Source organism: Haemaphysalis longicornis, unplaced genomic scaffold, assembly GCF_048455015.1.
Source record: "Haemaphysalis longicornis isolate Haplotype H1 unplaced genomic scaffold, Haemaphysalis longicornis Haplotype H1 scaffold_11, whole genome shotgun sequence".
NCBI lineage: Eukaryota > Metazoa > Arthropoda > Arachnida > Ixodida > Ixodidae > Haemaphysalis > Haemaphysalis longicornis.
In genome coordinates, this window is record NW_027526214.1 from 48588626 (window position 1) to 48599008 (window position 10383).

Consider the following 10383-nt stretch of genomic DNA (forward strand, 5'->3'; position numbering starts at 1 on the left):
TACAGGCGGTCCCTGATATCTGTATATAATGGTGTAGCAATTCCTGTCAGTGAGGAACAACAGTTTAAAGGCGTAATATTCAATAGTAAACTAGCATTTATTCCTCACTTGAAACAGCTCAAACACTAATGTCTTAAAAGAATGAGTATTCCTAAAGTGCTGTCACACAATTCTTACGGTGCTGATGAAGAACTGCTTTAACATCTGTGTAATACCGTTAGTCGAACTTGTTGGTGTTCTAAATTTATGGCTGTAACTTTTGCACAACTTTAGACGGAGACATGTATATACTGTTACTGCGCTGGTCTTGGTGTCCCTTTTTGTATCTGTCTCCGTCTAAAGTTGCGCAAAAGTTACAGACATGAAGTCTGTATATTAGTCGGATAAAATCCCGGCTTGACTTTGGCAGTGTTGCCTATGGGTCGGAGAGTAAAACATATCGAAAAATGCTGGAGTCAGTTCTGCACCTCGTGCTCCGGCTTGCATGGTGGGGTTTCCGTGCTAGCCCAGTTGAAAGCCTCTATGTAGAATGTAACAAGTGGACCCCAGAACGTCAGCGAAAATTCTTCTTTAGGCTTTGAACATCCCTTCAATGCCTAACCAGCCTTTGAAGTTGTCTTTCACGATACATCGATATCCCTGCTTCGTTCAAACCGCCCATCTATTTTTACTCCATTCTCATACTGAGCTAGAGAAGCATCCTCTCAGTATCATTTTGAGATTCTATGAAAACGACTATTAATAATTCTTTTGCCCATGGCATCTTCGTCATATAACATGTTACATGTTTTAAACATATTGATAGAAACCGAGTGCCAAGAAGTGCGTTTCCTCAACACGTTTTGTCGCTTCGGCACATATTCAATTTTGCACAATTGTATACGGACGCCTTAACATTTTCCACCACTGTGTCCTGTGTCCACACACACCAATCTTGAATATTATTAAAACCCTAACGTTACATGCTATTACCTTCACGGCCGAGGCGCACCCTATAGTTCTTGTAGCGAAGCATATCCTGCAATCTAATATTTCGATGGTTCGTAATCTATAGTGAGTCCTTAACTGCTGTGTGGACGTTTTCAGCGTAAAAACGTCTAAAAAACAATGTAGCCAATCATCTCTTAGGCACCATTATGTCGTTATATGCGTTAGGACACGAGGTAACCATGTGGTGGGTGCTAGGTCACTCTGGGATCACAGGGAACGAGACCGCATATCAAATGGCCGCTGCTGCTGCACTAAGTACGATACTTGACATAAAAACAGTACCATGCACCGCCATGAAGCCACACATTAGAAAACAACTTTGAAACACCTGGTAAACGCCCTGAAGTGGATACACAGACCACAAATTACACGTGATAAAACCACACATGGGATCATACACCAATGAAAGACACCACAAAAACACAGAAGTTGAACATGTAACGCACTCGTATCTGCTCAAGGGGTCTTCAAGACTGTGTAGCAGGTATGCAGCGGCCCTATCTGTAATTGACGTACTCATACACTGCACAGCACTTCACACAATACAATGTAAACACTTCACACAACTGTAGAGACTACATCCCATTACACCCAGCACTTTTCCTTTCTGACGAGTCCATGTGTTCTGGCCAGTGTGTTTTCAAATATTTCGCAGAAGCAAAGTTTTTAGACGAAAGTTATAATACACATAATCACAACTTGGCCTGCTACAATAGTCATCTTCATTATATTGTAATGACTGTACTTTCCTTTTTGTTAAGTGATTTTAGTGTTAAGTTCTTTATGCTTCGTATTACCCAGTGTCTTGCCCCTTTTTGTCCCAGTTGGCCTTGCGCAATTAACATCCAACCATTTTATCTTTAAATGGAATGCTTCGCTTGTATAGAAGACCCTTGCCAAGAAGATCGAAAACTGAGTGCTTTGCATCTTAACAGGACATAAAATTTTACCAAAACAAGGAATCATTCACTGCTTGAGTGATTAGGAGTTGCACCCAAGGGTAAATTTAGGATAAATTTCAACATCCAATTTTTCATTAATTTCAACATCCAAAATAATCATTTATAGACGTCGGTTCAAAGGTCTTCATCAGTGAAAGCGATGGAGGTTATTACAACATTTTTCGGAGACCTAATGTTGGTTTGAAGCCCAGTGAAAGTATAATTTTGAATAAAAGTTAGAACATACCGATGCGTAAAAAAAAACATTTAGCCTCGAAGGAGGTAGAGGCAATTGACCATGAAAATCAATGTTGGTGTGTGATACCAGTGTTGCGACAGATGGTGAAATTACAGTTCATGATTTATAAGGCCGAATTATTTGAAGCAGTTTCAGTTTATTTTTTTGGATGGTTTGAATAAACGGTAAAAAAATCAGCAAAACTGAAAAAAACTGTTACGGTGTGGTAGTGTTCACGGTGCAGGAACATGGAAAATGGATACTCACATTACCCTGAAGAAAGTGTCAGCAAAACGCAGCCCAGTTAAATAAATGTTTTTGTCCATCGGCCAAACTTGATTTTTGATTTCAACTACTATGTATTTCTTTCTTGAAACTAAAGCGTATTTTTATATCTTTCAAAAGAGTAGAGTGAATAAGTTTGTGGTATTTGAAAAATTGGGATCGGTTTCCAAGTATATTTTAACGTCCCTATTTAAATCAAACATTGAAATCTCCAATTACGACGAGGCAAACGGACAGTTTTTATCCAAGGCAGTACTAGATTCATTTCTTAGTGGGTGCAGGCAGAAAAACCCTTCAAAGGAGACACCGTTTAATTGTGAAATCACTGCATTGATAGTGAAAATCTCACAGTTTCTTCACGTTTGAAGCTAGAATCGTGCAACAAAATTAGACCTAGAAGAAGTGACTGGTTTTCTGTGTCTGCGGCATTTTAACTGTGGCGCATGTGGCCAAGAGCTGTGCCTAATGCCGATTGTCTAGAAGTGCCCAAGATACAGAATAACTGGTATGGCTCCTCAGCTTTACTCAAATGGCTGCAGTCTGTCGCGTCGCTTTTCTGCGAAATCGTTAACTGCAATCCGCAGGGTTGATGTGGGTGGCGCATTTTTCTCGCGGTTCAGCGAAAGATGGCCAAAGTCATCCTGCCCTTTTGGTGTGGTGTACTCCGCTACCATCGTGCCCCGACTTCTACTGCGCACTCCGTGATAACGGTTGTAAGGTTGTCGCTGGCGTCCTGTGTCGTAAGCTCGGCTTCCTCGGTAAGAGCTGAATATCAGTTCTACGGAGCGATCATGATTTCTTCTACTTTACGCCTTCCTGTTACCTCATTAATCGGCTTCTTTCGTACTAGCTTGTTACAATCTCACCTAAAATCCATCTTCATACGAGATCTTACAATATGGTGGTCACTACACCATACCATTTAGAGCACTTTAACATTATTCACGACGCCAGGGTTATCGCCTAGTATGAAGTCTTTTTAATTTTTATGGTCCCCATTCAGGATCCTCGACGTCCACTTCTGGCTCTCACGTTTACAGAAGAAGGTATTCATTATGCGTAGGTTATTCCGTTCTGCAAAATCAACTAGTAGGTCCCCCCTGATATTTCTACAGCCCAGGCCATAGGTCCCAACCGCCGTGTCTGCAGCCTGATTCTTGCAAATCTTTGCACTGATGTCCCCAATAACTACTTATTACTGTGTTTTTACATTAGCCATTGCCGATTCCACACCTTCATAGAAGTGTTCCATTATATGGTCGTCTTGGCTAGATGTGGGAACATACTCCTGTACAATCTTTAGCTTGTACCTTTTATTGAGCAACATTAGAAGACCTGCTGCCCTTTCGTTAATGCTAGAGTATTCTTCTGTGTTTCCAGCTATATTTTTATTGACAAGAAATCCCACTCCCAGTTCTCTTCTGTCCACTAGACTACGTTGACATAAGACGTGTCCATTTTTCAGCACCGTAAAGGCATCACCTGTTCTCCTAGCCTCACTAAGCCCCATGAAATCCCTTTGAATGCCCTTTATTCCTCGAAAAACCCGTCAAGACTTGCTTCACTAGATAAGGTTCTCGTGTTAAAGGTTGTCAGTTTCAGACTCCAAAGGCGCCCTGTCCGGGTCCAGGTATTCTTAGCAAACTCTGCTGCGTCACAGGTGTGACCACCAACGTGGTCAGTTGCTTCGCAGCCACCGGACGCTGTGGGCCGTGGGTTAATTGGCGTATTCATGGGAGGTTGTGGCTGTTACTACACCAGGGTGACCAACCCTGCTCTGGTGAGGGAGTCCGTTACCGGCAAAGCAGAACACGAGTGGCATGTTCTGCTCTCTGAGCTTGCTTTTATCTACTCCACGGGGAATTAGCGTGGTTCTACTTGCTTCTAAGTTAACATTTCAAGGCGGGGTCAGTTCACTCACTAAAGAAAACGAAAAAATAAGAAGTACCCCGAGGAACATACCGCAGTGTTGTGGTTCTTCGCACACATGACGCATTTCCTCCCAGAGATGGAGACTGAGATCGAGCCAGGAAGCCTTGGGAAGGCGAATGGCTTGTTCTGCTTTCTGAGCTGGCTTTTAGCTATTCGGCGGGGGATTAGCGCGGTTCGGCATGCTCTGAAGTTAGCATTTCTACGCGGCGGGGTCAGTTCCCTCTCTAAAAAAAGTAAAAAATAGAAAGTTGAACGAGGAACATAACGCAGCGTTGTTGTTCTCCGCACACGCGACGCATTTCTACCCAGAGATAAAGACTGAGATCGGCCCAGGAAGCCTTGGGAACGCTGATGGCTAGACAGAATACTGGTAAACTTTTCCAGTGGACGAAAAATTTATTCGGAAACGCAAATCATAACAACCTCTACCCCAGCGGACAGCATAGAACTAGCGGAGATTTCGAAGTTATTCAATAGGCGTAAGACAGCAGACATACGGAAGTATAATTTGGAGAGGGACCAATACGATGTAAAGAATGGAGCTACCCTGAAAGCAGTGAAGAGACGTCTTGGAGTGGGGAAAAATTAGATGTATGCAAAGATAGGCAAGGCAATGTCATCACAAATAAAGATAAAATAGTCACAGTGGCCGAGGAGTTCTATAGGGATCTGTACAGTAGCCGGTACATCCAGGATAATGCCGAACGACAAAGTAGTTCAGAGGAGACAGACATCAAACCAGAAAAGACCAAAGAAGTAAAGAAAGCTTTGAAAGAAATTAAACGGGGCAAAGCATCTGGTGATGATTAGATAAAAGCAGATCCTTTTGAAGGATGGCGGAGAAATTTTACTCGAACAACTGCAAAGCTGTATACGCAATGCCTAATGACCGCAAGTGTACCGGAGTTGTGGAAGAACGCGAACATCATCCTAATCCATAAGAAAGGCGAAATGAAGCACGTGAAAAATTACAGGCCGATCAGCTTACTGTCAGTCGTTTACAAAGTACTTCACAAGGTAATCACTAATAGAATTTCTGCAACCTTAGATTTCAGTCACCCTAAAGAACAAGCAAGGCTCTGTAATGGTTATTCAACAATGGACCATATTCACACTGCCTTGAGTATACTGAAGATCCTATATATAGCCTTCATAGGTTATGAGAAAGCATTTGACTCGGTCGAAACCTTAGCAGTCATTCAGGCATTACGGAATCAGGGGGTCGAAGAGCATTGTGTAAACATACTAGAAAATATGTACATTTGGTCTACAGCTACCATCATCCTCCTTAAGGAGAGAAGTAAAATACATATAAGAAAGGGCATCCGACAAGGGGAAGTAATCTCTTTATTGTTATTCATAGCATGTTTACAAGAAGTATTTAGAACGTGGGATTAGGAACAGGTGGGAGTAAGTGTTCATGGAGAATACCTCAGTAACCTTAGATTTGCTGATGACGTAGCATTGCTGAGTAATAAGGGGGTCGAATTGCAAAGCTTGCTTTGTGCACTAGACGAACAGAGTAGAACCGTGGTCCTGAAAGTTCGTATGCAGAAAACTAAAGTAATGATCAATAACCCCGGGGCAGTGCAGCAGTTTGAGATAGGGAGAGAGGTAGTGGAAGAGGTAAAAGAATATATCTAATAAGGCTAAGTGGTGACCCCAGATCCCAACCATGAGGCAGATATAATTAGAAGGGTCAGAATTGTGTGGAGTAGATACGGCAGATGTTCTCAGATGATGAATGGCAGCCTACCATTGTCCATAAAGAAGAAAGTGCATCACAGCTGCATCTTACCGGTACTCACTAACGGGGCAGAAACTTGGAGGTTCACAAAGAGGGTTCAATTTAAATTGAGAACGACTCAGCGTGCAATGGAGCGGAAAATTATAGGTTTAACTTTAAGGGACAAGAAGTAAGCGGAGTGGATCAGGGAACAAACGCGTGTTAAAGATATTGTAGTTGAAATTAAGAAGAAGAAATGGACGTTGGCCGGGCATGTAATTTGAAGGCAAGATAACCGTTGGTCTTTAAGCGTAACAGAGTGAATTTTTAGAGAAGGCAAGCGTTTCAGGGGGTGGCAGAAAGTTAGATGGGCAGATGAGATCAAGATGTTTGAAGGGATAAATTGTTCCCATTTGGCACAGGAGCGCGGAAATTGGAGAACAACGGGAGAGGCGTTTGCTCTGCTGTGGGCGTAGATAGGCTAGTGATGATGATGATGATGACTCAGCCACCAGAAAAACGAAACATAGCTCTACGCGTAGCAGGGTTTCCTGGTTGCAAAATCATTGAATTGACTTTATAAGAACTACAAAGTCGTGCACGGCCGTGTGGTCGCTGATACATTGGCGGGCAAATGAACCAAACTCTTAACTTTGAATGATGCCAATGGATGCGACAGCGACAACTTCACTCTGGGATCACATCTGGGATCACAGCACTTAGTAGGACAGTTCATATAAAAATACCATACACCGATATGAAGCCACACATCAGAAAAAAAGCTTTAAAAAACCTGAAAACACACTGTATTGGACAGATAGACAACACATTAAACATAATAAAACCACACTTGGGACTATACACCACTGACAGACACAACAGAAACACAGAAGTTGCTTTTGAGGAAAGTGGACAACGATGAGCATGGGACTATCACTAACATCGGTTGGAGAAGAAGTGGAATAATTAGCGTTCTGAGCGGCACCTTCCATAGAGCCCAGTTCCTGAAGATTTGGTGCCGTGAAACCCGGGAGGAACCACCCAGTGGACTGCACGACGGCCCAGCCTGTCTCCGAGGCTCACGAAGCCTGTGAAAATACTCCGTGGGATACTTCGTAATTACCTCATCTCGGAGGACTTGCCATTGGGTGGCGCCCGCCATAGCGGGCTGCTCGACGCTCCATACTACCTACACTGAACCCTGAGATGACCCACGAGCAGACCTGACCTAATGCGGCGGAGTCACCAGGACGCTTGGCGTGGGGTACCCAGGAAGCTACCCAATTCTGCGTGCCTCGTGTTTGAATGCTGTCTGCAGCTCGTGCTCGTGCCTAGGACACCTGGTCGCAAGATTTCGGCCGTCTGCCATGGAAGCGCTACGCCGCCGCCGTGACATTTTGAGGGCAGCCGTCACAAGGGGCGTAGCCGCTATTCCGTCACTGCTAGAGGATCCACTCAAGTCAGCCAAACAGTTTCGATCGCACGTGCGCGCCATAAAGAGACGGTACAAGAAGTTGAAGTCTCTGGATACCCGTATCGTTGAGATAATCGGTGTACACTAGCTGGAAGCCGATTTGTTCGAAAGCTACGAGTACGATGAAGAGGTCGTCATGATCCGTACACGGGTGTACTTCGCCAGAGCATCTGTCATTCCTTCGCTAGTTGCTGCTGGGAGCAGCGAACCACCAAACCATTATTCCACCGTCATCTTGAACGGCAACGGCGTGGTGCCTTACAGTGAGAGCAGGATAGCCGGGGAGGTTGACAAGGTGGCGAACGTTCCCGCAGGGTTTGAGCCGTGCGTTTTTCACCGCCGAAACGTCCCTACTGCTGCCGACGAGTCTGACCCGCAAGAGACACCAGCGGAGAGCACGACCGCTTCCATTGAGGCACACCTAGGTGGGCCCAGCCGTTCGCCCTACGGTGACTGCGTCGTCGTCAAGGACTGTCACAAAACTCACCTCTCCAAGGACCCAATTACCGCGATGTATGGTGATACGGACCCGTCCAGCGTGATGTTCCCCGACGCTTCGGACATCGCTGCCGCTCGTGGGGGTTCCTTGCTGAGAGAGCGTGTAGTTAAGTGTCAGGAGCGCGCAAGAAGGGGGATGCGGACTACTGTTCAATCTTACCGACGGAAACTGCGACCGAATTGCGAGGAACCAAAGGCAATCCGGTGTTGCCATAAACCCTGACCCAAGAAAGCCCACTATTTATCCACGGGCCCAGATCTAAATTTTGACAGACTTTCGTTTCCCGCGCTCAACAGAACCGTGGCTAAGACGCGACACCACACCTCAAAGCACCGTTGGAGAAGAAAGTGGCTGACGGGATGAGACCGACCCGACGAAACGCTCACAACTAGAAGGCTCAACTGGCCATCCTTTATTTTTCTGGTGTTTCCTCTGCAGGTTTTCCTCATGTCTTCTCAGGAACTTTTGTTGCGGGCAGGAGTATGTTGACGAAAGAGGACGATGAAGAGCATAGGACTATCACCATCATCGGTTGGAGAGGACAAGTGGAATAAAGGCGTTCTGAGCGCTGCCATGGCCCCTCGCCCAGTTCCTCAACAGTTGCCTTTGCTAGGCTATGGACTGGGCACACACATGCAATGCACTCGTATCTGCTCACGGTGTCTTCAAGACCCCTGTGTAGCAGGTGAGGAGAGGCCCTATCTGTAGTTCAAACACTCATGCAATACAAAACACTTCCCCCAACACGGCGGTAACACTTCCCAGAACTGTACAGACTACACACCTCGTTATGCCCATCCCTTTTCTTTTATGACAATCCCTTGTTTGCTGTCCAGTGTGTCTTAAAATATTTAGCAGAAGCAAAATTTTTCTACCTAATTTTATACCACCCATAATCACCACTTGGCATTCAACACCCATCATCCTTATTATAGTTTAATATTAATCATTTTGTTCTTGTTGGGGGAGTTCAGTGGGTAGTCCTTCATCCGTCATAATAACCAGTGTTTCGGCGCTCTTTGCCCCAGTTGGCCTTGCGCCATTATCATACAACCAACATTTTACTATTAGAAGATATCATTCCCAGGTATTGAGCGCTTTGCCTAGAACTTCGCAAAATGAGTGCTTGTCATCTAAAGAGGATATACAATTTTACCAAAATAAGGGATCCTTCACTAACTGAGTGATTAGGAGTTGCACCAAAGGGTAAATTTACTATGAATTTCAATATCCCATTTATCTTTGACCTCGGTTCAAAGCTCTTCATCAGTGGCAGAGATGGGGTCTTTTATAACAGGTTTTTGGAAACCTAATGCCCGTTTTATGCACAGTAGAAGTATATATTTGATCAAAATGTAGAGCATGCACACAGTTAAACGAAAGATTTAGCTTCCAAGGAGGTAGAGGCGATTGGCGATGAGAATCAATCATTTTTTATTGTACCACGGTTTCGACAGATGGTGAAATGACCTTTCATGAAGTTTAAGCCCGAAACATTTGAAGCAGTTTGAGTTAATTTTGTAGATGGTGTGAAGAAAAGGTATGAAAAAATTCAGAAAAATTGAATAAAAAGCTGTTACGCTGCGGTAGTGCTACCCGCGCAGGAACGTGGAAAAAAGGATGCTCACATTATTCTGGAGAAAGTATCAGCAAAATGCAGCCCAGTTAAATGAATGTTTTTGTTCATAGGCCATACTTGTTTTCGATATCAAAGAATACATATTTCTTTTCTGAAATGGAAGCGTATTTCGAATGTGTTGCTTGAGAGTACATTTAATCGGTTAGTTGTATTTGCAAAATTGGGGTCGCTTTCTAAGTAATTGTAACGTCCTCATTCAATTCAAACATTGAAACGCTTCTATTACGACCAGAGAATAGACGTTTTTTATCAGGCGCAGTAAGAGGAGAGCTTCATTTCTTGGTGGGTGCTGGAAGAAAATACTTTGAAAGGAGACACCGTTTAGTTGTGAAATCACTGCAATGGTAGTAAAAATCTGACAGTTTCTTCAGGTTTGAAGCTGGAATAGTGGAATAAAATTTGGTCTTGGAGAAATGACTGATGTACTATGCATCCAGCACTGTAACTGCGGCGCATGTGGCCAACAGCTGTGCGGAGCTGCCGAGGGGGTGGTGCAAACACTGAAAGACAATCTCAAGAAGAGCAAGGCTGGGGACTTCCGGATGCAGGTTGCCCGAGTCCTGTTTCAGTACCGGACCACACCCCATGACGGCACGCGCAGTGCTCCCTGCGAGCTCCTGTTGGGCCGGATCGTGAAGACACCGTTGGACGTGTTGCAC